Consider the following 26,173-nt stretch of genomic DNA (forward strand, 5'->3'; position numbering starts at 1 on the left):
CCCTTGCACATGGCTTCATCCATCCATGGCATTCACCCTGTCTTGTCTGAGATGTCTGCACTTAAGCTAATCGTCTGGATGTCTGCCTCAAGCTGGTGTAAATTGTGTCCTCAAAGGGTTTATTTTTCTCTGCTGAACGTAAAGAGAGCTTATGGGATTGGTTTGCTGGAGATGTCTCTGTTTGGGTGAGAAAAACTTTACCCTCCTGTATTATTCCCAGAATCAGAGATGGAGGTGAAAAGGGATCTTGCAGAAGAACAGAACTGTGCCAGCCACTAATCCCTTGTTATCAACAGTGCTTGACAGCCCCCCAGCAAACCTGCTCCCCTTGGGTCAGGTTGTTTTATTGCTGCGGACGATGGTTTATTTAAGTTCGTGGGTCAGACTGTCTTTGATGCTTATCGAGAGTACTTTAACTTTTTATGACAGTTCTGCCTTCTCCCCTTTCCTCCTCTCTTGCTGCACATGGACTAGGACAGACATTCCTTCCTTCTTTCAAAAAAAACCTCAGTTTGGGGAGATCTGAGAAAGAAGATTAGATGAGAATCCGAAAGGATATGGTTCCTAGGAGGAGAGGGCAGTGATAAAAGTTAATGATACATAAGCTCTTGTAAGGAGCTTTCTCAGTTACAGCTGTGTGGTAGCTCATGTCTTAAATTGTAGGGCATTGCTTTCAACTGTGGCATGAATGCACCTGGGGTGTATTGCATGTGGGATAGGTAGATCTGGAGGAACATCACAGGAATTGCCCTACCCAGTTGGGCTGGAGCCCCTGCCTGTGTTTTCTTCCCCTGTGTGTTTTGATTCTGGAGGGGAATTTTTGTTTCCTCTGCGTGTTTACTCATTTTTGTTTGCTCTGATCTGGGAGGCTGCTAGTAGAAAGCATCAGCTTTCTATTGATGCACCAAAGTGGTGTGATCTGAACCCTCCTCTGCAGCTCTGGTGCATGGAGGTACAGGATGAGTCCCTGGTTACAGTCTCTGAAGCTACGAATGTGCAGCTCACGCTCCATCACATGCAAGATGCACTGAGGGCATTCACTGGCAACCCCCATCTGTAGTGGAAATGAGTCCATGGACCAAGAGCCAGAAAAACACTGAGAAGTTGGCAAAAATTTGTATGGCAGGAGAGCCTGGTTGTGTTCCTGTCTTTGCTGTCCACTTGTTCACTGTCCTGGAGGAATCCCGGTACCCACTCCAATTTCTCCTTTGTAACAAGGAGCTGGTGAACACGGCAAGATGCCTGGATTTCAGTCCTTGTGTCGGGTCCTTTCTTCATCCAGGTTCAGCTGGCGACAAGGAAATTGCTGGACTTGGTCACAGAGGTGCAGTGGGATCGTGCAGGGTGGGAGAAGCTGCTCTGCCCAGGTCACTGGAGTGGCTCTACAAAGAGAGAGGTCCTCATCTGTCCAGGAGAAAAGAGAGGGTATCAGATGGTTTCTGTATCAAAACTTTATCCACTCTACCCTGCTTTCCCCTAAATTTGAAAAACCCATCGTTTGGAGAGGAAAAAAGGATTTGGAAGGCAAACTTTGGATGTGTCCCAGGGAGCAGATATGGGATGGATGTTGCCTCCTGACTGGAGGCTGCTGGCACTGAGGGAGGTAGAGCAGGCACTGGTGGGGTGTTTGGATGCTCTTTGCCTCATGCCCTCTTCCCCTGCTTCCATGTGGTGCAGATAGCATGGAGAATGGAGATTACCTTGGAGTTGTCCAGATATGTCCTGGGAAAAAGGAGTAGATGTGAGCAGCTTTTCTGATAAAACATAATTGTTTAGACAAACTCTGGCTGAACTTGCTTCCTCCTGCATCCCAGCAGGCAGATAAATGGAGTGGAAGTGGGAGGCCGAGTTCACAGGCTGCTGAGGCCCTCCCTGGGGTCACACCACCCCTGAGATCCCCTGTCCACCCATTTTGGTGGCCTTGGGGAAGACAAGAGGATGCAGTTGACTGCTGAGGATGATACCCTGGCTTTAAGTAGTTCAGTGCTCTGAGATGTGGCAGAGACCTTGATAATGCAGTGGCATGAGTGGTCCTGGTGGGCAGCAGTAAATACATCCTGGTGCATCTGCAGAGGTTGGACCTTGGTTGCATGTTGCTGTGTGGGATGCAGGAGGTGAATTTGCTCCAGCCCAGTTCTCTCCAAACCTGGCAGTCCTGGGCATAGGGTGGCTGGGCAAAGCCCTGCCCCCAAGAGAGATTCCTGTTAGACCTGGAAATGACCGGACAATCAGGATTTGGGTGGGATGTGGCCACTGGAGAGATGTTGTCATGCTCTGCGTGGCTCCTACTGAGGTCTCCAAGAATTGCTTTGTGGAGTCAGATAAAATCTGAGATCCATCCATAACACTGATGTTCCTCCCACCATCCCTCAGGGAAATGGTCCTCCTTGCCCTACTTTGTGTAGTAAATAAAAGTTTATTTACAGCCCAGGAGTGCACGCCCTGAGGTTGGGAGGTGAAGGGTTCCTGCAGGGCCCTGGAGGAGCTCTGGGGTTTCCTCTCGGCTTTGTGTCTCTGGTTCCTGGGCAGAAAAGTCTTGGGAAGGAGCAGCTCTGTGGGTGGGAGCCGGGGGAAGCAGAGCCCTTTGCGTGGGCCTTGGGGCATGGCTTTGTTTCCCTGTAATAAGGTCACAAGTGTGTGTGTCACCTGGGGAAGAGCTGGGAGGAGATAACCAGTGTGGGCTGGAGCAACCAGGGACAGCAGCAGGGGGTGGGCTGCCATCCATCTGTCTCCCCCCTTGGCCGAGGGTGACGTGAGGATGGGGCTGAGCTCCTCTGACCAGGGTCTGTGGGGTTTCCAGCTCTGCCCTGGCACTGCCCAAAATTGCTCTGTGGAGCTTCAGGGAAAGAGCATTTGGCTTCTCCACCACTTGGACGAGTGGAAAGGGTCTCTGGGGTTACTTCAGCCCATGTGTGGGACAGATTGTATATAGGACAGTCGTTTGAAGAGCAAGCAAACCAAAGCCGTGACTTGGGCTGCAATGAAAGAGCAAAGCTGGGAAAGCTTCAAATCATGGCTGCAGAGACAAGGGGGACATGGTTGTGGCTTTCTGCTGGGTAACAGTGTTGTGTCCCTTGGGAGGGACACAGAGAACATTGTTTTGAGTTTCTGCTTTTCCTTCTCATTTTTTAGACATGCAAAATTAATTGCTCTCTTTCATTGTCTGCAGCAATATTTGTTTTGCTGCTCTGCGGCAGCGGGGCCTGGATAGGTTTCACAAACTGAATTTTCCCTGGACAAGCCCCTCCTCTGATTTTGCACTTCCAGCTGCCAGGCCTGGTTTTAAAACAGCTTGCACCGAGGCTGAAAATATTTGAAGGGCAGAGCAATGCCTTGCAGGAAATGGCTTAAGCTTCCTGCTCCCAAGATGGTGTGAGTGTTAAAACAGAACTGGAGAAATATTAGACATCCTACATCCGGCTCGGCAGAGGAGGGTGACCCAGGGGTGATGGGATGGAAAGCCCAGACCACCCCCCACTGCTGCCTGTGCCCGGCAGCTTCCAGCAGGATGAGGGGCCCCCCCAGTCCCTCATCCCCCCACTTTGTAGAGGGGGAAAAAATGGGCAAATTGTTTCCTGCTCCTCAGGGCTTTGCTGTGTTTTAGTTTTGTGGGAAATGTGTGGGGAGAACTGGTCAAAGGTGCAGGGCAAAGTGTCAGCAGAGTGAGTTTCCAGGAGAAAATGGGATCTGGGAAAGCACTAGTTATGACAAAGTGTTCATATCAGTTTATCCACCACCTTCCAGCCTGAAGTGAAAGGTGAATGTCTGGGATGGATGGATCTGAGTTGGTCCTGTTTGTTTGGGGCTGGAATGGGACTTTCTGCATGTGTCAGCAAAAAACACATTGAGTTACTGACTTAATCAGAGGCAACTTAATTCTTCCAGCTCTGATGAATTCCCACTTGGTGCTGGCTGAGCACCATCTACCTGGCCAGGCAGGGAATAGCAGCTGGCTGTGCGTCCAGGATGGATGGACAAGGGTGGAAGAGAAATGGGAGCATGTGTGTGGGGGAGCGTGGGGAAGGGCAGGCGTGAGGGGGGAGGGCAGTGGACCTGCGGGCAGGGTGGTCCTCGCTGGAGCTCTCGGGTGGGAGTCACATCTGCAGATATTATTCAACTGCCTGGGAGTTACTGCCCTGTTATGGGAAACTTCTCCAAACCCCGGGTTGTTGGCTGGAACATGGAGATTTAGGTAATTTTGTTCAGAATGTTATCAGTTGAGTAAAAAGTACCTGAGTCACGTGGCTGGGGGTCTGCAGGTGGAGGAATAAGGTGGGGGCTGCAGGGCTGTGGACAGAACAAGCAGGGTACAGTTCAGAGCTTGGGCTGTTGTGAGCTCACTCCTGACTTCCTCCAACAGTCACTGAGAATCATAAAATTGCTCCTAATGGAAGAAAAATTACACCAATGCTGGGACCTGAGTCCCTCTGGGAGGCGTGTTCCAGCTCCAGGAGCAGGAGCAGAGCATGTGGGTGCTCTTTGGGCGGGTGCACCATGAATGGAGCATTATGCTCTGCTCCAAACACCCTCCTCCCAGGCTTTCCGCTTTGACCCCTTCCTTTCCTGCGCTGTTTCACATGGGATGGTGGGAGCCCAGGCAGCTCTGCAGCAGCGTGGATCCAGAGGGGTAAGTTCCATCCCCAGCGGGCAGGTCTGGGCATGGGGAGGTCAGATTGCTGATGCCCACCTTTCCCCACGGCACATAACCCCCCTAAACCCTGAGAAGTGCGGCCCTTGGGGCTCTGGATTTGGCTGAGCTGTTTGTTTTCCAAGGTTTTTCCATGGGGTTCTTTTCCCGTGAAGGCTTTAACCGGCAAACTTGGGGGAGGGGAAGATGAGGCTGATTTTAATCCCAGAAGGAGTTACAGCTGGCTGAAAGCTGTGTCTGCAGCCCCCTAATCCATCAGCAGTGCCCACAGCTCTCAGACAACAGGCTGGGGCTGGCGAAGCTGAGGGAGTGTGAGCCAGCCCTGGGGCTGCTGTTGCAGGGTATTGGGGGGCAGGAGAGGAGGGGTGGGCTGCACCAGGCTGCATGGGGGACTGCAGGACTGGAGGGGCAGATACTGGGCTGCTTGGGGTCAGAATTACAGTTATTTGACTTGGAGTCCTCCCCGTTTGCCTACGTGGCTGCCACACTGTACAGGGTCCAGGGGGGTGGTCACACAGAATGTGGGACAGGGGATGTATGTGAAAAGGCTTTGCTGTCCCAAATGGTGCTGGGTTGGAGGCTGCTTTTACCCTGTTCACCCCATCAGCTGGTGAAGCAGATACCCACACAGCATCCTCGGGTCCACAGAGCTTCAGGTGGGCTGGGGTAATGGTGGGAATTCATTGGAAAAGGAAACATCCTTCCCCAGAAGTGTCCTGGAGCCCGTCAGATGGTTCAGCATCCTCAGCTTGTGCTGAGCAGCTGTGGTGGAGATGTGGGTCTGCAGGAAGGAGCGATGCCGCTGTGTGATCACTGCAGGGTTGATTTATTTTTATTCTTCTTGCTGGCTGATCCTCGGCCTCCCGCTCCCAGCCCTTCCCTCCATGTGACTGCGGGCCAGTGCATCCCTGCATGGGAAGTGCCCTCCTTTCCCACCTTTCCCACGGCTCCCGCAGAGGGATGGGGAGCCCTGGGGCTGCAGCAGTGGGAGGGGCACAGAAAGGTTTGGGAAGAGGTTTGGAAAGGGCTCATTGAAAGGCTCTGTGCAGGGCAGAGGGCAGTGCTCACATTGCTGGACCACAGGTCTGTAGGGGGGCAAAGTTTGTCTTAAATCTTCCTTAAAGCTCGTCTTAAATCTGAAATGAATGGACAGTTCGAGTTTTAGCAAGTCTCTGTGAGACTCTGAGGTCCTGCCTTGCCCTGATATGGTGTTCACTGCTCAGGAAGGGGATGGATTGGGATGGGAGGGGCAGGGACATCCATCCGCATCAGATAGAGGGGGTCTGCACTGGACCTGCCTCCATCCCCCAAGGGATGAATCCAGCACCCAGCCGTTGCCTCAAAAGGGCACAGCTGGTTTCCTCATTGCTCTTCATCTAAAAAAATAAATTTGCACCACAGCCTTTGCTTGAATGGTCCCAAATTCTGGATCTGGGGCCTTGGAGCCTTCAGTAATGCTTTTTCTTCAGGACCAAAAATGTGACTGATGGTTGGTAGATCCCCAAGAGTACTTCCAGGGTTGTGGGCGGACCTGGGACCCCAAGGACACGCTGAAGTCAGCAGCACTCTCTGCTCTCAGCTTCAAGAGGGTGTCAGACATGAGAACTATATCCTGCAGAACTGAAAACCTCAAACCTCACTGGGGCCTGTGACCTTTAAGAGGCACAGAGTGTCACAGAGCAAAGCCTCTGCCTTTATCTGCAGATCACAGCCCGAGGAGAAGGCTCTGAGCAGCACTTGCGGGGTGATGGGGCTGTTCTGGTTTCTCTGAGTTGCTGTGTGGGAGGCAACGGGGCTGTTGTGGTTCCATGGGGTGATGAGGATCAGCTTGGCCTCCACTCTGTGCTGGCCATGTTGAGATGTGGGTATAGGAAAGGGAGACAAGGATGGAAGGACCCTTGGTGTCCTGTGGATTTGGGTTCAGGGAGTTGCTCTGAATATATCCCACAGAAGCATCTCCTGCCACTGGACTGGAAAGTATGACCTGCTGTTACAGTGTTAGGTCTGTGGGTGCTGTAGAGCTGGGGATTGGGTTTAACAGGGCCAAACAGGTACAAATGAACCCCAAAATCAAAACATGAGCCAAGTGTGCACGGCAGGACTGAAAAAATGTTCCTTTCATTCACACCTGAAGCCAAGCTCTGCTTTATTAAAGCAGAGTTGTCTCCCCAACATGTGGTGGCTCCTGATGAGTGGCTTTGAGAGTTTATTCAGCAGCAGCAGCAGCTACTAATTTAGGTCTCTCTCCCTTCCCAGCAAATGCAGCCGTCTGCCTCCCTGGCCTCCATCACGGGTGTGTGGACACCCTGCTCTCAGTCTGAGTGCTGGTCTCTGTCCATGTAGTAATGGGGTGGTGATGGGGACCTGGGTACACATACTGAGTGCTTCATTCCCCACTTGGTGTGGCTGTGGTGCAGGTCTGCCCCTAAGCATCTCTCAAATATTGATTCTGTCCTGCAATCTCTTAGGGACCATTATAGCCTAATTGGAATTAGGTGCCCAAATACCATTTAGGATGTGTGTCTCGGCTCTTCTGTGTTTCTGAACACAGCACTGCCCCACCACCCTGATGCTGAAAGAGCATCAAACCCCAAGATGTGCTCTGTCGTGGGGAGTGGGATGATGGGAGTAGCTGGGGAAGGAAGAGGCGGGATGCCCCTCTAATGCCTCCTGGATACAGGGGGAGGAACTTGGAAATACTAGCACAGCTTCTTTCATGTCCTGATGGAGCCCATGCCAGGCAGACATCATGTTGCAGCTTAGCATGACTGATTCAGTAGCTGATTTGCTGTAAACACCTTCTGTGTGTAGGACAAGAAGTGTTTCTCCAAAGAGCGGGTCAGGACATCACAGCTCCAGGTCTGCTACCCCACCTTTCCTATTTCTCTCTGACAATTAGGCACCTTGAATCCATCCAGCCCCTCATTTAAACTCCTCCTTGAGCTACAGGATGTCCTGTGAGATTACTGAGTGCTTTAATGAGGGGCTTTCTTAGCTTGGCAGAGGCTGAGCAGACCCCAGAAGGCTCACGTGCTGGGGGAAGAGTCTGTTGCCAAGTCGTAGGAGGAATTCCCACGTTCCTGTTCCTTCCTGCTGGCTGCCAAACGCTTGTCCTGTCCACAAAAGCTGATGTATTTGGTAGGATTTAACCTTTGCTGAAAGAAGTGAATAACAGAGATCTTTTACTTTTGGTTTCTGGGTGTAAATTCACAACTCAGCGATGGTTTTGTATGCACAACACAATTCCGTGGTGGGAAAAAATGAAGGAGAGACAGAGGGAGACTTTGCTTGAGTGAAGTCCTTTATAGTCGTAGCTGGGAGCCTGCAGGGAAATTACCATTCTTTCCTGCCCTGATGAACCCCCAAATCAGGCTTTAGGTGCCAACCAGACCCTGTCATTTCAGCAGAAGCACAAAGGCAGCCCCGTGGGATGTGGAATGTGGGGTTTCTCACGCCCAGAGTTGCTGCAGGTCCTGCCCAGACAGACGGACACAGTCCCTGGTTTTCCCCGTCAGCAGCAAGCATGTCTATGGAGTTTCAGGGAGGGGAAATGCTCTTTTTCATTGCTTCTTTTAATCCCTACAGCAGAAGACACAGCTAGCACTTTTTTTCTGCCCTGGACACTCTTTCTTTTCTGTTCTTCAGTTGGTGTCCTGTGGTACAAGCTCTGGTGATTGCCACCACTCATGTAATCAGCAGCACCCAGGGCTATTGAAGTGGTGTGTGAACCACAGCCTGGCTACCTCTATATGGGGATAACCTGGTTTGGGAAAGCTCCCAAACCTGGGCAAGGAAAAGAGAAAACCAGCAGGTCCAGATACTGCCTGCATTAATTTTTCAAGGAATCAGCCATGGCCTACATTTGGGATCAGCAGGAAGGAACTGTGCACAGAGAAGAGAGGTCTCTGAAATCTCGTAGTGGCCATCACACAGTTCCACCATGCTGAAGGTACTCCAGCAGATTCTTTCCTTACTTGGACCTCAGTGTTTGCTGGTTGAGTCCCTCTGTGATCGCAGAGCCACAGTGAGATCCAGAGAGACTTTGCTGCTCCGTGGCTGCTTGGAACAGTGAGGTGCTCCCCATCCCAGAGAAAGTCTTGAGTTGTGTCGTGCTGGAGAGGGTACAGGACTCTGGTCTCAGCTCCACTTGCCATGAGCTGATGCCCCCATCACTCTGCACCCAGCAGTGAGCCAGGAGTCACCCTGATCAAGGTCAGCTGTACAGCAGGGCAGTGCGTGGCCTCCAGAAAGCTGGAATGACTCCATCTCCAGCACAACAAGGTTTGGTTCTAATTAAATGGACACCCATGTAGGTGACCCCAGGCACTCCTCCCCATAGGGGCGGAGTGAAGCTGCTGATGGAGTGAGGCACTTGGTTAAGGGGGTTGCTTTGGAGTGGACTTGCAATGGGACCCTGGGGAAGCAGCATGGAGAGGTCCAACCTTACCAGTGTTTGCTGTTCCTGAGGCAGCAATTCCATCCTGGAACTAAAGCTCCAGGGAATCAGCAGAGGCAGGAGTATGGAGCATGTGAAAATCAGATTTAGTGCATTTGTGGCTCACTAAAGGTCAGGAATTGGAGTAATTGCCCCCCAAATGACAAGATGTTGGTTATAAGTGCAGCCCATGGTATTGCAGCTGGCCCAGGGGTTATGACTGGTGCCATAACCCCACAGGCTTCTCTTTTCTTGCAGATCTGTGTAAATCTCTGCTCTGCCATTAGTGCCTGCCCTCAGCACTCCCTGAAAATTGCCCAAAAATTCCATCTTGGTGCAATTTAGGATACGCTCCAGCCTGCCCCGAGAACATCTGGTATCTGTGCATCGGGTGATATTAATCACAGCGTGAGCGCAGCCAAGTGTTAAACGGCAGAGCCCTCCCACCTCCCCCCTGCAAACGAAGGTTGTTTCCATGTTCCAGCAATAAAATGAACCTAACATTCCGGGGCAGGCGGTGATCTGGCAGGAACGACGTCTGTGTGGGATGAAGGGGTGAGGAACACTCTTAAATGGGCCAAGAAACCATGTGGTCCTAGGACTTTTTGAAATCCCTGCGGTGTTTGAAGCTATTTTCTAGCCCTCCTCATTTTCTGAATCCACGGCTATTCCTGCTGCATCTGCAACTGCTCCCTCTCCCCCGGAATTTTGTGCTGAGGCCTTGTTGTTTTGGGTGTAAATGCTGCTCCCTGTTTCCAGGAAAGTAAACACCCCTCCCTCGCTCTGCTTTGCTGTGCAGATATCAAAGTGCTTCGCAAAGGAGGGGGAAATATTGTTTCTGTTTTGCTGACGGAGGAAAGGAGTTGCAGAGGCTGCTGAGAAATCCATGGGAATCTGCTCACTTGGAGGGTGCTTGTGGTTTTGCTTCAGGACACTTAGTGGCTTCCTTTAGAGTTGGGCAACGAGCAGACAGGACTGGCACAAGGAATATTTCTGCTCCCCTTTTTCTCGGGTGACCACACGCCAGACAGCAAGCAAACCCCCACTGGCACCGCGCTGTTTACGTTGCCCCCAAAGGAGAGCCTGGCTCAGATTTGCCCCCTGGTCCCCCACTTTGTGGCTGAGTTTTTAAAAAAAAAAAAAAACCAGAAAAAAAAATCAAAACTGTGTTTTGAGCACAGTTGGCGCCTCAACCACCGAGGCTGCAGAGCTTTCAAGGGAGGGCAGCCCCAGCACTGCTGCCTGGGAGGGATGGGGGGAGAGAACTCTTGTGTGGTGCCTTTGATGTTGGAGGCTTTTACCCGCGTTACCCGGGGAGAAACTGGAGTGCTTTTCATGTCTGGTGGTGAGGGAGGCAGAGAGCCAGGAGGGATCTGCTTTGTGAGACCTTTTCGAAGGGAATTGAGCAAAACTTTTCAGAAGTTGAGGGGGAGACTCGCTGGGGAGGCAGCTGAAATAGGTGCTGAAGCATCCTTGGCTCTGGCAGGCGCTGGGCAGCGTGCATTGTCCTCCTCCTCATCCTTGGCTGAGTAAGTCTCTCTCTGCTTGAGCTCTACCCAGCCTTGAGGAATAAAAAGCTGTGGCAAGGGCTGTGCTGGGGTCTCCACAGCTGTGCCAGTGGGGAGTTGTGGAGTGGGCAAGCTGGAGCGTGGCCATGCGATGAGTACGTGGGGGTTTGAAGGGTAAGGAGAGGAAAAAGACAGCAGTGGCTTAGCAGGGGGGAAAATACCAGGGACATGATGCAGGCACAGTCACAGCAGAGTGATTTGTCAGGGCCTGTGCTAAGGGAGGAGGCAGAGCCAGCTCTGCCACCCGCTCGGGCTCACTGTGGAGTTTTGCTGTGTGGGGCTGAGCCTCAGCCACCAGGGTTGGAGCAGGCAGAGAGCAGGAGAGGGGAGTCACAGTGGCTGGTGACAGGTCCTGGGGGTGAAATGGGGTGGCAGCAACCCTGACATGGTCCAGGCAGTGGGTGCTCCCTGGGGTGTCAGCTCCCAGCAGGCTGGGACCGTGGTGCAGGCAGTGTCCTCGCCCAGCTCCTGCAACCCTGCAGTGAAAAGAGACCCTGGTTGCTGGTGATGCAAGGCAAGGGTGAGAGTGCTGCCTGTGGCGGGGTCTGTGCTCAGTTTGGGAGCCCTGCCCCACCCAGAGGGGCCAGGTGTGGGTTCCAAACACGCAGGTGGTGGGAAGGGGCTGCTGCAGCCTCGCCAGCCTGGCAGATGTTTGGCTGTGTGGGCTTTGCTGATTGCATTGGAGATGTTCTTACATTACTTTTGGCAAATGCATATCTGTGGCATCATGGAGAGTGTGTCTGGTGACGTAAGAGAGATCTGGCAGCCCGTGTTTGCCTCCTTGCTTTCTGCTCTGGAAGCTGGTTGTGAACTGATGTGGGAAAGGAACCTCCTGGTGTTTAATGGCCCCTTGTCCTGATGAGCACTGGGGAAAACCCATCTTCTGAGCATCTCTGTGTGCTTTGGTGGGTGCAGGGTGCAGGGCTCCTCTCCTCTCCAGAGCCCTTTTCTGTAGCTCTCAGTGCCTTCCCAAAAGCAACGTCCTGCTCTCCCCTCCTCTAACCCAACCTGCCCCAGCACTTGCAGCAGCCCCAAAGCCTGAGCTGCAAACTGTGCCCAGTGCAAACATCCCCCCCTGTACAGGGAGATGCACTGTGGGGTGCACTGGTGTCACCCAGAGCCCTGGGGATATCCCAGCCCCCCAAAAAGGGCAGGGGTGTGAGGATGCCACAGGGATGGGGACATCAAAGGGATGAGGACACTGTAGGGATGGAGACAGCGTGGGGAGGGGGCGCATGGGGATGTCATTGGAATGTAGACACCGTGGGGACAGAGACAACACCGGGTTGGGGACACCGTGAGGACAGGGCACATGGGGATGCCCGGCTGATCCCTTCCTTGGGGGGGAATGTTCAGGCTCCTGCCCGCCGGACCCCCGGCCCCGAGAGCGGGGTGTGGGGGTTGCCAGCTGCTCGCTGTCCCCACTCGTGGCACAGCCCACTGAAGTGGGACTCGCCTCCCCCTCTCTTTAATTGGCTCTTTTGAACCAGCCCCGGCCAAGCCCCTCCCGCCCCCCGGTCCAGGCCCCGCGCTGGAGCTGCAGCCGTCGGTGAGTGCTCGGGGATGGGGGGTCCTGGGGATGGGGGATCCGAGGGGGACGCAGGGGCTCTCCCAGCCCCGCGGCGGGAGGAGAAGAAGCGGCGGCGGGGCTGGGGACGGGGCTCCGGGGGCGGCAGCCGGATCTCGCCGCGCTCGGTCCCGCGTGGATGTGCCGTCCCCGCGTGGATGTGCCGTCCCCGCGGTCCCCTCCCGCAGTTTGTCCCGTGCGGTGTCACGGCACTGGAGCTCTGCTAACCGGCCAGCTCGGAACCTCACACTGGTTTTGTCCTCCCTTTCTTTTTCTTTTTTTCATAATTTGAATGGCCCTGCTGCATTCTCCCCTCGCCGCTCCCGAGGGCTGTTTGCCCAGGGACGGTGACTCATTATGTGTAGGTGACACAGGGTATCCCTCCGGACTGGTCAAACACAGGGGTTTTCCCTCTTGCCTTATTCCAGCAGAGGTTGGAGGTGCTGGGCACGGCAGCCCGGGCCGTGTCAGTGTGTGCCTCCAGGAATCCCTCTTTCCCCCTGTATCCCAGTGTCTCACTGTCACTGGACACCTTTGCACTCCTTGGAAGCAGCCGGGGGTCCCACTCCTGCCCGTGCTGCTCCTGTCTACGGCAGCCTCCATGCAGGAAAGAGGATTTCAGGCCAGGCTTTTTATATCCATCCTGGTGTGACCACAGTTCATTTAGGGAAGGAGCATCCGGGATGGATCTGGGCTGACATATTCAGGGCTGAGGCAATCTCGACTCTGCCAGAGCAGGTCGGGGCTGGGGGAGCAGCAGGGCTGCAGTGAGGCTGGTATTGCTGCCCTGTGCTGTGACTTCCAGCATATACCCACCTGTTTAAATAGGGGTTTCTTGGAGAATTTATAGTCAGACAGCCCTTCCACAAGTCACGGGTCACCCCATCTTGCCCCCAAACCCCTCTTTGGAGCCATAGACATGCAACCCTGCATGAGCTGAGCTGCTGTGTGCCCTGCATGGCACACTGGGCTTGCTCCTGCTGCTTTAAAGGGTCAACTTGCAGGAACACACAGACCAGAGCAGTGTGGGGACAACCTACCTGAGCGCCAGGCAAGTTTTGGGTTAAAGTTGCTTAATTTTATTGAATTCCTGCTGCTGTGCGTGGTGGGTGCGGCAGATGGAGCAGACTGCTGGTGCAGCTCTAGGATTGGGAAGGGATTTCACGCTGCTGTTGGAGGTGTGCTGGCTGAGCCTCCTGGGTTCCCTGGTGCTCGTGGCTGTTGGTTGGTTTGACTGAATTCCTCTGGGAGATAAGTGGGCCTGGGCCAGTGGGTGGGAGATTTGTATGTGCAGGCAGTGCTGGGTTGAGCTTTGACTTTCGGACAAGTGGTGGCTCAGGCACCACCCTGTAAAATTGCAAAAGAGCAAGAATTGCGGTTACACATGAGCCCATAAGCACCATCCCCTCATCCAGGTGTGATTCCAGATTGTAGGATACAGCATCCAGGAGGAGTTCAGCTGTCCAGCATGTGTGCCCTGCTGTAAGGGCGTTCTGAGTGCACAAGTACATGCTGAGATAAAATAATTTTGGAGCACAGAGAGGAGACTGCGACAGCCCTGCGAGCTGTGACCCCTTCCGTGCTATTGTAGTTGCTATCCATGAATTTCCATGTTGAGATCAGAATACCTGTGGGGCTCATGGGTAGCTCAGTGGTGGTGTTTGAACGTGTTTGACCTCACAGCCATTCAGCACGTACATTCTCACTGGTGTGTGCTGGCCATAGCTCGAGGTATGCAGATGTGGCAGGGTCTAATGGCTTGGTAGCTAATAACCCGGCAGTGGTGGTTCCTGGACGTCTCTCCATAGGGAATCCAGACTTCCCCTCTCTGAGCACGGTGGAATTTTTATAGCCTGTGGTTTTAAATGCTGTGATTTCCGTATGGCCCTGACGCCGCATCCAGCCCTGTCGAAGCTGTGCTGGGGCTGGGTGAAACCTGTGCTGGAGCTGTTGATCCTTGGATAACGTGTCTGGGCTTTGCTCTGCTACGTGGGAAAGGCTGGCCTGGGAAAGGGAAGCCCCACTCTCCTGGGGTTATGCCTGCTGGGTGCTGTGACCTTATGGCTGGATACAACTGTACCTTATTTAATTTATCCCTGAAATTTGACTGGTGCTTTGAGGGGAAGGGTATGGTAAAGCTACATCCTTTGTTAAAAAATAACCACCAAAACTGGAGCGAAAGGGTTAATCTTGCAAATACAGCTCAGTGGCATCCTGGGAGTGCCTGTCCAAAAATCCTGAGGGGAGTGGGCATATCGAGGTAAGAGGAGCCGGGGCAGAGGGGCCAGGCTGACAAACCCCATTTGCTGCAGGGACATAGCTGTGAGGGCCATCCTGTAACACGAGGTGGGACACTGCACCGTGGGATGTGTGCCCGGGTGTCAGCTGGGAGGCGAAGGCAAAGACCATTCAACTGCCTCTGTGGTGGATGTGAGCACTGTCTGCTTCCCAGCAGCATCCCTGGCTTTGTTCCCATCCTGGCAGGGAGGAGGCAGAGCTCTGCCATTAACACCCCGAAATTCTCTGGCTTATGCTGGCTCATCCTTGTCATCCTGGGGCGTGGTCCCCAAAATGCCAGGCAGTGCTGGGGTGCTCGCAGGTCCCTCACCATGCCATTGGTGATCGCTGTGGTGGGGAATGCTCGGTGGGAATTGAGCAGTGCTGCTTTCTCCAGTCCCTGATAAATCCCGTGAAAACCACAGCTGAGGTCTGGCTGCTCTGGGAATGCTTTTGGGCCATCAGACTTTGCCAAGATAAGACATCCTTGTCCCCCTGATCCTGCTGCAGGAAAGCTGCCTGGGTCCAGCTGCCTCCACCCAGCTCTCCCTTCTCACAAGCTTGTGGAAAAGTGATTTCTCTTCCCATTTTCTGGCCTCTTCTCAAACTAGGTTAACTCTTGCCATGGATGCAAAACTTGCTGGAGGGCCCTGGCCAGGCGGGGCTGTAAAAGCCACATTTTCTTTGGGAATCGGATTAAGGCTCCTTTTTCTTAGTGCTGGGCGGATGCGGGTGACATGAAGTCTCTCTTTGTCCTGGATGTATTTCTGGCCCAGCTGCAGTGGGTTAACCCTTTGTCATCCCACACAGTTCTGGGGATGAATGGCCCTTTGCTAAGCAACAGGGATCTTTTCCTGGGGCGGCTGTGGGTGGAGGTGGGGGAACTGTGGGCTGTGTCCTCCCCTTGCACAGCCTTGGTGCCTGAGTAGGGGACATGTATGTGGGACAGGGACCTGCCCTAATGCTGCTTTTTGCTGTGTTTCTTTGGCATTCTTTGGCATTATTTATCTCCCCTAAATGAGTGGAAGGAGAGATGTGCCCCAGATGTGCCCCAGTCCTGCAGTGGGAGCAGAGCCCTCTCCATGCTGGGGCAACCCCAGGCTGCTTGGATGGTACAGATGGACACGGGTGGAACAAGGAGGGGGAAAAAGTGGCAGTGAGTGCAGAGGCCAGGCCAGCTGGCAGAGCGAGAGCTGCCTGTGTGCTCCTTAGAGGGCAGTGACCGTGTCAGTGGTGCTCCCCAGGACACCAGTGCCCAGCCCAGTGCTGGCACTGGGTTGGGCCAGGACCTTCCTTTTGCCAGGGGAGCTGGAGGGCTGAGTAACCAGCCAGCAGCAGGGCAATGGCAGGCAGAGAGCCTGTCTGTCTCCTGGGAACCCTTGGCTCCCATGCCCAGGATCCAAAGAGTCTTGTTTTAGTACTTGGTGCTGGGCTCTGATCTGCTGTGACCAAGCAGAAATGAAGGGGATTTCATGGCTGTGCCCTGGGGGCTGTGGCATCTCATGCTGCACATGCAGGACTTGGGCCCATTTTGCCTTGTTTCCCCCCCCTGTGCTGCATTGCTGCATCACCTTGGATTCACCCACATTGCTCTGAGCCTTGGCTTGGCTTGCTTATTTATGCAAAGGCCAAATGGCAGCAGGGAATGTCTCTTTCTGGTGGCCTGGAAAAGCTGGCAGGGGCACCCAGTGCAGGCTCCCTGCAGCTCAGATCCTGTGCTGTTATCAGGGAGGCTCCTGATAAGAGCAGAGCAGGGATTTCCCCACAGGGGGCCTGGATCATGTCAAAGTGGCATCAGGAGGAGCTCCCCAGGCAGCAGTGGGAGTGCAGGTCACAGGCCTGAATTCTCCCTGTGTCCCTCTCTCTGCTGAGTGTCAGGATGTGATCGCCCCAAGGCTGTTGGAGGGGTGTTGCCATCTCCCAGATCCGAGCCCAGGAGCAGATGGGGACTGAGTGGGACTCGCTCACGGCATCGGGAACTGCAGGGAAGCAACGCATTTCCCTCCCACCTGTCCTCCTCCGCCCCGCTATCCTCCTGACCTTTTCCCATCAAAACACAAAGCACTATTATTCCTAGCAAGGCACCTCCATCCGAGGAGACAGCTGGCGCTGCAGTGGCTTGCTGGGGATGGGTTGCTGTTAATTAAGCTGCAGGAGACAGCCTGGCAGCTTGGCAGCTTGAATGGAGTTTTCCTTCTTTTCAAGGTTAGGATGCCCTAAATTCTTTCTTCTTTGCGTCCAAACGGAATTTATAGGTTTAAAAAGGGGCAGCAGACAAAGGATGGAGAAAGGCCCATTGTGTGCAGCTTGCACAGATGCCTACCCATCCCACTGCTGGCAATGAGCATCTATGTTCAGGCCTGCAGGGACCCTTAGAACACTCCAGTACCTACTTTGCAGCCTGGTTTGTACCAGGTGGATGCTGTGACCTCCAGGGATGTCACTGCTTGGGCATCTCCCCATCTAGAGAGGAGATACTCCTTTGGGGTGAAATAGAGTTTAAACAACTTGAGCATGTTTGGGGTGTCCTCAGGCAGTTGAGTTTTTCACTCTGTCGTTTATTTTCACCAAACTCATCCTCTGCCCCTGCTGCTGGGTCTGCTTTGACCATGCTGCTGGTGGTGAGAGGAACAGAGACAGTGTTGGAGACTGCTGGGGCTCTGTGAGGTGCCCCTTGGAGTGCGGGACACATGGAGGCTCCATCTGCTTCCCCTCTCTCTGCAGGGCAGGATGCAGGGGTTTATGGAGTGGGGCTCTGGGGTTGCTGGCAGGGTGAGATACAGAGAAGTTTGTTTTACTCTTTTCCGGGGTAATTTGTCCTTTGTGATAGTCTGTGGAGGTGTCTGGGGAGTAGATCATGCCCTTGGGGAGGAAAGATGGGAATTGCTCCTAAGGAGGAGGCAGAGCCAAAAGAGCCAAGTGCATTTCCTTGGCTGTGGCTGAGCTGTGCCATCTGCAGAGCTGTCCTGGGGACTTGAGCAGCAGCATTTCAGTGCCAAGGCAGACCAGTCCCTGCTGAGCAAAACCTGTGCTCAGAGCTGAGACCAGGGGGAGTGCCTGGAAAATGCTGAGTGTGCTTTATGTCTGTCCGAACTGGCATGGCAGTACCCAAACCAGTGACCCCTGCAAGGGAAAAGGATGTTGGGAGGAATGGCTTTCTTTCTCGCTTTTTCCAAATATTTGTGACTCCGGAGTGGCTTCCTAGGAAAGCCTGTTCCCTTTTGGAAAATGGTGGATTGCTCAAGCGTGGCAAGGAGTCCCCTGCCTTCCCTGCTGAAGTGAGCAGACGCTGCAGATCCTCTGCAGAAGGAATGTGCCGGAGAAAGGGAGGCTGCTGCAGGGACTCTGCTGGGATGCGACACCGGGAACCGAGGCACGGCCTCCCCAGGGAGCGAGTGAGTCACTCCAAGGACACTGTGCCAGCTGCGCGTGACGGCCGATGACAGCGTGTGAAATAATTCCTTCCTTCCTTCCTGGAGAAGGGGAGCGGTCTGGAGGTGTCCAGCTGGAGGAGCCTCTGGTTTCTGGTGTGGTGGAAGCTGGGACAGCCCTGGTGCCAAGTGTAACGTGGGTTCAGCAGGACAGTGGTGCAGTGATGGTGGTGGGTTTGGCTCCTGCTCCTGGCCACAGCGTGGAGGGGGTGGTGGTGGTTGCTCCCTGTGCTGGCTCAGGATGTCCCTGCTCTGGAGGGTCCCGTGATGCTCCCAGCAGCATCTGCACCCCATGTTACCTGCTGCTCCACTGCCCTCTCTGTCTAGGGAGATTTGAGCCACCCAAGAGCTCCTTTTATGAAGGAAGCGGTGGGATACCTGCAGAGATGTCTCTCTGACAAGGGCTGCTCAGAGAAGCTGCTCAATGCCAAAAGCCAGGTAGCTTGAAAGAAAAAAACCCAGCATCATCTGTAGACTTGAGAGTTCCATACAGGCAGAGGGGAGGAAATGTCATTGATCTGTAGGTCTTAGAGGTCTTCTGGAGAGTTACCCTGCACATACTGAAGGGACCATGGTGTGGCTGCCTGCCAGAACCCTCCCTGGGTGGTAACACCTGCAGACCTGCACCCAGGCTCTTAGAAAAGCATTAAAGTTCGTTTTAGATGTTCCTGGCAACGTGGGATCTTTCTGCTCCTGCTAGAAGTGATGGTGGCTCTTTCAGTGCTAAAAAAATTAAATTTTAGTCTTGTGATCTGCAAGCCCATGTCCTTTTCTCAGTCATACTGCCTTCCACTGAGCTTCCTGATGCTTTACCAAGGTCTCTGGATGTGCTTTTCATTCAGCTATTGATCTGAGATTATAAATATAGCTGGCAGGATTTCCAGCTGTCCGTCAAAGTCATTGGGGACTTGCAGGTAGTCAGCATTGCTGCAATATTAAAACAATAAAAATTATTTACTAAGCCCTAACAGTGCATTTTTAGCTGGGGGCTGCGGTGCAGTAAAATTGGAAATGTCCCTTCAGCATTCCTGCAAGTGAATATGTCCTGCTCGTGCTCTGCTTGAGGGATTTGATATTTTCTTAGAGTTGGACAGCTGGTTTTCTGGTGCAAAGGACTGTGGCTGGGCTTTTCTCCAAAACTCAGGTACTATTGAAATCCTTGCTGTTCCTCCCGCTGCCTCCCATCCTTTCCTGAGCATCAGTGCTGGACCACCTTGTCCAGTGAGCCCTGCCAGCCCTGCACTAACGGGGGGGCTTGTCCCTGCTGCCCTGTGCAGTGTGGCTGTGACATGGGGACCTGCTTTCACCTGCAAAGATGTCCCATAAAGTAGCATAGATTGGACTGCATAAGGCAGGCAGGAGTCTTCCTTAATACTTCTCATTAGTTGCATGATTAAGAGCTGGATCTGTAGTTCAAATCCCTTGGTATGACTTACAACAGCAAGGGGCCTTCTCTAGAACTGCTGCTAACTGATCATTACTGTTTTAAAGAGAAGAAAAATGAGTTTGAGATTTTAAAACTCTTGGTCAGGGGATTTGGATCCAGTCCTTGGCTCTGTTGTAAGATTTCTGCATGACCCTGGGCGAGTCACTGAATCCCTCTCCTGTTCATCTGCACTGGAAGGGTAAGGCCTCTTCCTCCACTGGTGGGTCCTGCCTGTGTGCAGAGCCAGAAATGAGCAGAGGAAGAAGTATGGCAGGGCCCTGCTCCTCCTCAAGGGATAGAGAGATGCTCCTGTAAGAACAAATCCCAGAGGAGGCTGTTTGTCACCCTGTGAGTGCCTCTTCTGTGCAAACACTCCAAAGTCACCCGAGAGCCGTCATGAAGAGCAGCACGACTCCCAAAGTCCTGTGTACTTGCTCTGAGGCCAAGAATGCCACTTACACTCCCACCTCTGTTCGCTCCTGGGAGAGATGAGATACGAGTTGAAACAAAATATTTTCTACTAATTAATCTGAGAAAAAGCTTGTACACAATGTTGAGTTCCCATCCTGCCCCAATTTCTTCCCTGTGAGGGTGGTGAGGCCCTGGCACAGGCTGCCCAGGGAAGCTGTGGCTGCCCCATCCCTCAAAGTGTCCAAGGCCAGGTTGAAAAGGGCTTGGAGCAACCTGATCTAGTGGAAGGTGCCCCTGCCCATGGCAGGGAGGTCAGAATGAGATTATCTTTAGTGTCCCTTCCAACCCAAGCCCTTCTGTGATTCTATGAAGTGTCTTTGCAGGGCTTCAGTGACCACGGGGGGAACTTTTCTATGGTTGTTTTTTTTCCCTTGCGGGCAAGACTAAAACATGGCCATGGTTTCAATGTGAAAATTACACCAAGGAGCGAGGTGTTGGTTCATGTGGCTGAGCACGCCGTGTTCACCCCCCTTCTGCTGATCTTGATTTGGGCAAGCGAACCCTGTACTGGACGTTTATCACCAGCACAACCTTACAGATGTGGTTGACTTAATGGCAGGGACATGTAGAGTAGATTATATCTGCAAAGCCCACATGCACCTGAGATCCTTCCTTATCTCTTCATGCAAGCACAGCACCCAAGCGAGCACGGCGCAGCCTTTTCCTGCCTTTTTTCCAGCTAAAGCAAGGCTGGAGTGACTTGCAAACAGACCCAGCTGCTCTTTGGGCAAGCCCAGTTTAGAATCTAGCATTGGATTTTGCAGGAGATTAGGGAGATTAAAACACTAATGCCCATTGATAGGGGTTAAAGCTTTAATAAGTCATAAAAAGTGGTGTAATCCGGCAGAAAGCTGCATGCAGCTGCAGGGTAAGCAGATTGAGGGTTTCCTGCCTGGGTGCTGGGTGGAAGTTTCTCAGAAATTGGTGTTTGTGGCACTTGCTGATGTGGGGGGATGAGAGTCTTGCTCCCTTGAGCACAAATTGTTTGCAGGGCAGCCCCTGCCAGCCTTGCTGGGCATCACGGGAGGGGATGCTGCCAGCCCAGCATGGCAGGGAGGGGACGCTGCCAGCCTGGGGTGTGGCAGCTGCCCTGTGTGGAAATAGATCCACCACTGCTGGTGGTCAGGAAGTGGTGAAGGAAGGTGACAGCCACACTAGAGCCACAGGCAGGAGACAGGGCAGGGTGGGCTGTGGTGCCACTGGTGGAAGGTTTTGCATCAAGAGCAGGAGTCTGACAGAGGCTGGTGATGTTGTTAATAGGTCAAAAAGGAAGGATAAGTACTAGTCCAGTGCACTGGCTGTTCGTGGGAAATGGTGTCCTTTGGGTGTTGAAGACTGCAAATGTGCAAATCTGTCTTAACCCTTTCATCACCCGCAGGCCTTTCTCTGGGAATGCACATCTGAGAACTGCAGGGAGCTGGGGGGAAAAGTACCCCGAGGTCATAGGGTAGGTTAAAGTAACATGTCAGAACCAGGAGCCCAAAAGAGGCAGGTTGGCTTCATCTTGGCTGTGATGGGAGAGAAAGCCCCTTCTGCTCCTGGCCCTGCAGCCAGGACAGTGTGACTGTTACAGGGCTCTCCCTGCCTGCTGCCCCTGGGTGTGTTGCCATCACTGCTGAACATCACCAAGGGGGCTTTGCCCCACTCCAAGGTGACTGGGACATCACATGTCAGGGCCAGATGGTGCAGCCCAACCTGCCTGACCCCATGCACATCGTGGCTTCCTTCCTACAGCCAGGCCCTTCCTTTTGCTCGTGTGAGAGAGAAAGGGGGGGGGAAGCTCTGGGATCAAGGTGTAAAGCAGAAGGGGCTTGTAGAGACAGCTAATAGCTTTATTTAGCTTAATTGACATCAGTTTGGAGAGCAACCATGCCCGTGGGTGTAAGTTGCTGTCTCCTCCCCGACAGATGTGCAGCCCAGGGATTTTCAACCAGCTGCAGAGCAAAGTGAGCCCATGCTCCCAGTGCTCACACCCACCCGAGACTGCTTTGGGGCTCTGCCGGGACAATTTCGGGATGCTCAAAAGCAAAAGACAAGTTTCTCTGGGCTCTTTGATGGGAACAGGACCTTGCCCTTTGTCCCTGGAGCAGTGGGTGCACTGGGTTCTTGGGGTGGGGCTGCCCCGTTTGTCCCAGCCTTTCTCTTTCCCCGTGGAATTACCCCCGCATCTCCTGCATGAACCCGGGAGTGGCCTCGGGTTCCCATGGGGTGGGACGTGCCCCCAAACTCCTCTTCCTCTCACCCTTTGCGGGCCCCCCTGGGCCGGGCCGGGCTGGAAGCGGCGAGGGGGATGGAAACCGCCCGGGGGCGAAGCAACTTCCCGGGAAGAGGCTCCATCCCCCCCCGGGCCGGGCTGCAGGGGGAGGAGGCAGGGTGATGGGGGAGGAGGAGGAGGAGGAGGAAGGGCGATGGGGGAGGAGGCGGAGGGCAGCGCGGGAGGAGGCGGGAGCCGCCGGCTGCCGGAGCCGCCGCCGCCGCGGGTGAGTCGCCGGTGCCCGGGGGCGGGGGCTCCGCGGGGCCGGGGGGCAGCGGAGGGGGGGAGTATAGGGGGGGGAAAGCGTTTTTTGGGGGGTGAATTATACTGGGGCAGCGCCTGAGAGCGCGGGGTGGGGGGGTCCCGCCGTTCCCACGGGGAGCACCGGAGCGCGGTGCGGAGGGTCTCGGGATCCCCCCCGGGGCAGGGGTACCCGGGAGCTGCGGGGGACTCGTCCCCGAGCCCCCTCCTGCCCCTCTCGCCCCTGTGCCCCACAAGAGGGGCCGTAGTTCGGCACCGCCTGGCCGCGCTGCCGGCATTGTCCGGGATGAATAGCGGCTGTGGCCGGGGGGGCACCCCCTGCCCATCCCGGGGGGGCACCCCCGAGCCCCCTGCCCTGCCCTGCCCTGCCCGCCGAGGGTCCGGGCTCCCGCCCGCCCTGCTCCGGCTGCGGCTGCTGCCCCCCGCAAACGGGCTCGCGGGGCGTCTGGGGCGCAGCTGCCTTTAGTAAAAGAAAGAAAACAATAACAAGAAAAAAGAAATTAAAAAATCCCTCTACCCTTCAAAGAACAAAACCAAGCAAAAAGAGAAAAGAAAAAAAAAAAGGAAAATTAAAGAAAGGGGGGGGAGCAGAAAGGAGGAGAAAAAAGAAGGAAAGCTAAACTGCAATCCCCCAGGATGTGAATCCCTCTGGCTTGCTCCCTTTTTTGCCTTAGCTGCAGTCAGTGCCTCGTGGGACACAGGCATCAGCCCCGCTGTGCGGCTCGGCGGCCCTGGGCACACGCAGCCGTGGACTCATTCCTCCTGCAGGGTTTTCTGTACAAACTGAGTTTGAGGAGCGCTACCTGCGTCTTTGTTTTCACGGCACAGAGCTCTGCAGAGCAGTGGTGACAGGGGTGAAGGGCACTTTCTCTTGGCCGGGGACTGGGAAGGGTCTCCATGTCCCTCCTGTGCTGAGCACCATCATCCAGGGTGGGCGGACAGGGGTTGGGAGGAGGTCCCATCCTCAGACCTCTCAGGGAATCAGTTTTGAGGGTGTCTTCGGATCCCTCTGGGCACAGGCACCCTGAGCCTGTCTGAGGGGGCAAGGACTGTGCTGGCTGCTGGCGTCTGTTGTGAGGGGCTGGTTGATGGAGCAGCTTTTGCTGGCATCTGTGTGCAGGAGGGTTCCTCTGTGATGAGGCTGTCCCCAGTGAGAAGAGGCTGCTCTGGGGTCAGCTCTTGCTCCAGCTCCAGGGGAAGCTGCTTACGGAGGGAGATTATTAGGGCTGTGTGGCCAGAGACATCTACATGCCCAAGCCAAGACTTGGGATTGTTCATGATCATCTCCTTCTTTTTAAAAATGGAGAACAGTCTAACAACTCCTTGCAGGTTTCTACAAGTGGTTTAGAGCTGCTGTCTCACGTGGTTGGGGAAATGAGGATGTAGGACTGCTGTTTGCGCTGCCAGGGCTGCACGTGTCCAAGCTGGGGTAGGGTGGTGGGTCAGCCTTGTCCCAGATCTGGGGAGGCACAGGAGCTCATAGGCAACTGTTTGAGGTTGTGGAGTTGGCACCACAGTTTGACCTCTGGGATGAACTCTCTGCATCACAGCCCAAGAATGCCAGCAACCAGAGCTTGCAGCAGCTGGGGGGTTAAGATGGGAAGGGAAGCAGCGATTGGGTGCCCTGAAGCATCCATCTCTTGTAAATAAAAGAGCCAGGAGGGGTGAAGCATTCATCTCTGGTAAATAAGAGCCAGGAGGGGTGAGCCACAGAGGACCCACTTCCGGAGCAGGGAGGGGAAGCACACAGTGAGTGAGGACGGAAGCGCACGTGGCAAGCGGGGACAGCTGGACCTGCGCGTGATGTGTGCCCAGGGCTTGTGCCTGTGGCTTGGTGCTGTGGCCGTGCCTGGTCGCCTATGGAAGTGCTCACTCCAGGGCAGGAATTACTGTCTCCTTTTTCACTGAAAATGGATTTATTCCCCACCTGAGTAAAAGGCTTCAAGCCGGAGCATCTTGTGTGCTCAGGAGGCACCTGGCCACCTCTCTGACAGCTCTTGGGTGGATTTGGTCTAATGGAGCGTAGTTAAGCATACTCTGCTATTTCTGGGTTGTGTTTGTTGGCACCCAGGTGGAAATGCAAGCTGAGAAGGAAACATAACTGGTTGGTAGGTGGGCCTGGGCTGCTGGCCAGCCTGAAATTGCAGCCTGATGCCGAGGGATGCAAGGGACAGACTCCAGCTCGGGCCTGGCAGTGCCAGCCAGGTGCAGATGATTGCAATTGAATAATAGCAAAGTCCCCTAGTTACAGAGTCTGCAGCAGTTGCTCTGTGTGCCAGGCTGAGCCCACTTCTGGGGTGCTGAATGCCCCTCCCCAAGTTTCAGACCAAGCTGTGCTTCACATTCCCTGGTACCCACACGTCCCTGTGGGGCCAGCATGGACCTGCCACGTTCAGCACGAGGGGATCCCGTGGTGGCAATGACTGGGCAGATGTGCCTGGGCCATGCTGGGTTTGCATCCAGTCCTGGCTTTGCTCCCTCCCTCCCTCCCTCCCGACTCCTCCTGTCCCCTCGGAAGGGAGAGCTGTGGCTTTGCCACCTCCTCCGCAGGTTGGATTGGTTTCCATAGCTTGTGGTCTCTGGCTCAGTGTGCCAAGGGGAGAGGCCCTGGAGGCTGCGCGTGCTGCAGTCCTGCCGGCCAGCTGTGCTTAACCAGGAGCTATAAATTCACTCTTTAGATCTAAAAATGTCTCTGTTACTCCCTACAGGCACAATTTTCTAAGATAGCTGCTCCCAAAAATCAAAAGGTTAGTTTGTCCACATTGCTCCCTTGAAAACTTCTGTGGATGCTCAGCTGTCCAGGAGGTGATTTTGCTTTCACACCCTGATACAGCACTGTTCACTGCTCTGAATCTTCTGTGTTTGCATAAATCCATAAGCCTATGGTGTTTCCAGTGTCTGCTGTGTGGAGGAAAGGGGAGCTATCCCCACCACAGTATCCTGGTCTTCTGGGTGCTTGTAGCTCTGCAAAACTGGTTACACCATCACCACAAGGTGGCCAGTGCTTGGTGCTCCTGGCATCTCAGGGGTGCTTCTTAGTTTTACCCTGCAAGCATTAGCATTTTGCCGTTGATTGCATGTGCATCTGTGTAGTTTGCCAATGGTTTGGATTTGTTGACAGGCAACCATGGCAGAGGTGCAGCCTCCTGGCCTCTTTCCAGTTGTTCTGTGCAGCCACTGAGCACCAGGTCTATGACCAGCCCCACTCCAGGATCAGCTTTGCTCTCACCTGTGCATTGCTGGAGCAGAGCATGGAGCTGCTGGGTCTAGCCAGGACCTGGGGTCCCAGTGCAGGCTCTGCAAGGGTTCTTTGACCTTTGTGTATCTGCAGTGGAGACACCAGTCTCTTACATATCCCTTTCCCAGATCCTCAGTGAGGGTTGCCAGCCCAGGTTCCGGGTGAACCCATAGCTGTCCTTGCATCCCCTGCCTGCAGTTCCCTGGGCTGTGGCAGCCATGTGGCATCAGCACAGTGTCTCTGAGCCCTCAGTTTGCTGCAGCCCTTCGCCAAGCCCGTCCCACGCACAGAGTCCAACTGGCTGAAGGAGCAGGAGGGTCCCCGGGGGGTTCCCAGAGGCTTCCCTCCCCATGGGGTGCCTTTCATCTGCTGCTTCACAGATGTTGGGTTTGGCTCGTGCCTGACATGCATCAATTATAGTGCAACAGCCTGGAGTCTTTGGCAAAATCAACTTTGGAGCAGCTGTCCTGAGTCAGCCCGTGCCTGAGCTGGAGCTCTGGCTCTGTCTGCGCTCGGATCAGTGTCTCCCTGACCGTCTTGGTGCCCACGTGGAGAGGGTTTTCCTGGCAGAGAAGGTCTAAATATGGCACAAGCACA

The 26,173-nt window shown here is 54.3% G+C and overlaps 1 protein-coding gene across 7 annotated transcripts in view; it reads left to right on the forward strand.

Annotated features, from left to right (window-relative positions):
• The window catches only part of SEPT9 (septin 9), a 136,579-nt gene that overhangs the window by 87,512 nt on the left and 22,894 nt on the right, over nucleotides 1–26,173 (forward strand). The window contains exon 1 of one of the 7 annotated variants that reach the window (XM_027691567.1): nucleotides 22,240–22,303. The exons of the other annotated variants lie outside the window; for them this stretch is intronic. The gene's annotated coding sequence lies outside the window, so the exon portion shown is untranslated. Of the gene's footprint in view, nucleotides 1–22,239; nucleotides 22,304–26,173 lie in introns of those variants that run through there. 7 annotated transcript variants of the gene reach the window in all.

Source organism: Neopelma chrysocephalum, unplaced genomic scaffold (genome assembly GCF_003984885.1).
Source record: "Neopelma chrysocephalum unplaced genomic scaffold, ASM398488v2 Primary Assembly neopelma1_84, whole genome shotgun sequence".
Classification (NCBI taxonomy): Eukaryota; Metazoa; Chordata; class Aves; order Passeriformes; family Pipridae; genus Neopelma; species Neopelma chrysocephalum.